At 42.5% G+C, this 2,500-nt stretch overlaps 1 non-coding gene across 1 annotated transcript; it reads right to left on the reverse strand.

The window, feature by feature from the left end:
* Positions 1 to 2,018: 2,018 nt before the first annotated feature.
* On the reverse strand, positions 2,019 to 2,177 carry LOC122801998. Its single transcript, XR_006364839.1, has one exon. It is a non-coding gene; the product is annotated as a U1 spliceosomal RNA (small nuclear RNA).
* Between the last annotated feature and the right edge of the window lie 323 nt (positions 2,178 to 2,500).

The following is a 2,500-nucleotide window of genomic DNA, read 5'->3' on the forward strand; positions in this document are numbered from 1 at the left end:
CTAGATTGTCTTCTGCTTTCCTGCACATGTCCTATCCACCGTATTCTGCTTTCCTGCACATGTCCTAACCACCGTATTCTGCTTTTCTGCACGTCCTAACCACCGTATTCTGCTTTCCTGCAAATGTCCTAACCACCGTATTCTGCTCCCTTTGGCCACCCCTGCAATTAGAGCTACTTCATCTTCTACTCTGATGCCCTTATTTCTTCATCTGTCCTACAGCGTGCACCCTACTACCCCTCTCAGGCACTTTATCTCAATCACCTGTAGCTTCCTAAACTGCTCTGCCTTTACTTCCCAGTTTTCTGTACCATACAGTACCACTGGTTGCACTGCTGTTTTGCATACTTTATTTTTCAGCTTCTTTGGCATTCTTTTGTCATACATTACCCTTGATAGTCTGTGCCAGTGGGCTGCAACCCTCTTGATTTTAACGTTAACCTCCTCATTCAGACTTCCCTCCTCCTCAACTACCCCTCCAAGATACTTGAAGGTGTTAACATTTTCCACTGTCTTCCATTCTGTCACGGTTCTCAGCTTCTTATGATTTCCCTGAATTGCTGCTATTACAACTGTCTTATCTGTAGTCATTTTCATCCCAAGTGCTTTCAGTTTTGCATTCCATTCCCCTATCCTTTGCTGAAGTTCTTGCTCAGAGTCTGCCTGTAATGCCGCATCATCTGCATACATCAACTTTATTGATCTGCCCTCTGACCTGTTTGCTAATGTAGACCATCGCCAGTATGGACAGCAGTGGACTTGGAGATGAAGTCTGATGTACACCCTGTCCCACTGAGAATCCCCCTATGAGACCAAACACTGTTCATAATCAAGTCATTGGTTCCTTGGACATAGCCTGCACTAATTCTGCCAATGTTTCTGGGACTTTGAACCACTGCAATCCTGCCCAAATGTTATTTCTTTTGCCTTGTCATATGCTTTTTTCAAGTCTAGGAATGCCCAGATGGACTCGTTCCTAATTTGTAACTTCTTCAAAACTGTCTATCCCACTGTAAACATGGGGTCAGTTGTACTGCCTCCTGATCTGAATCCAAATTGCTTATCTCCCATCTTACTTTCTACTACTCTGTGCATTCATTTATAAATGACTCTCTCCAGAACTTTCATGCAGTGTGAGAGAAGTGTGATACCTCTGTACTGCCCACAGTTATGGATAGTATGCTTGTTCTCCAGTTATCTGGGATATGCCTTTCTCCCCATACTGCTATGAATACCCTCAGGACCCATTTATCCCCTGTCTTCCTGAACATCTTGATCATATCTTCTGAGACCTCACCTGAGACTGCTCCTTTCACTGACTTAATTTTCCTTACCACTGTTCTTACTTTTAAGATGGACACCTCTTTGTCTTTCATCATAGGCTGTGTCTGAGGAAGTATAGCTTCTGTGGGTTTCTTCATTCAGAAGATGCTGGAAGTATTCCTTCCTTCTGCCTTTGATGCCCTGTAGACTGATGAGCAGGTTGTTGCTTGCATCCCTGATGAAGGATTTATATCTTCTTTAACTTTCTGTCTTTGCTTTGCAACCTGATTGAGTTTCTTTGTGCCATCTATCGCTGAACATTCCAGAAACTGGTAGACTGCCTCTGATGCTTTGTTTTTTTTTTTTTTTTTTTTGCTATTGCAACTCCTCTCTTACCCTCTTTGTTAGTCAACCAGTATTCGTCTTAGCCTAGTCCATCTTTTCCATCTCCCACTTTTTCCTGCATATTTTCTTTTACTGTCTTCCTGGACTTTTACATTTCACTACAAGCTTTCCTGGTGTACCTTATTTCCATACCTGGCTCACTCTCAGATCTGTTCTGTAGTCCTCACACATGCTGTTTTGAGGTGCTGCCATTCTTCATCAACTCCATCTATCTGATCTTCTTCTAGAGGTCCCAGAGCCCTGACTAATTCATTGAACTCTTTGGACTTTCTCTGCAGTCAACTTCCAGGTCTTCAGCCTGGTTCATAGGTATATACTAGGTTAACGACCACCGGGGACTTTATAAGTCTAGTAGACAGCACATCAGTTCCCCAGTACCATAAATGATACAGTTGAGTTTCCCACATTTGGGGAAATCACAGAGTACAATCCAACAAGAGTCAATAGAAGAGCTTCACCCTGGTGAAACCACTCTTTTGATTGTGGTATTCCCCCTGCCAGTTAAATGTCTGTTGACTTTAAATACTTCTATGACCAATGCTTGCAGCTGATTGTGGCAACCAGTGGTTTATGTTGTGGGCAGACTGTTTCACTGGGGATCACTTTGTGATTGTACATCATGCACATTTTTGTGTTTTCCTGTGTATTTCTGCTTGGCTGTGATTTGCATATAACCCGGATGCTTTGATTCCAGTAATAATTACAGTGTAACAGAACAGTGTGTTTAGATGTGGTCACTTGAAAATAACTATGGCTAACCTAGCACAGCATTTAGGGAACAAGCTGATATTGTTTATTTGGCAGCAGCAAAACCAGAAATTTGTCATCCATG

Source organism: Protopterus annectens, chromosome 1.part0 (assembly GCF_019279795.1).
Source record: "Protopterus annectens isolate FY-2018-M chromosome 1.part0, PAN1.0, whole genome shotgun sequence".
Classification (NCBI taxonomy): Eukaryota; Metazoa; Chordata; order Ceratodontiformes; family Protopteridae; genus Protopterus; species Protopterus annectens.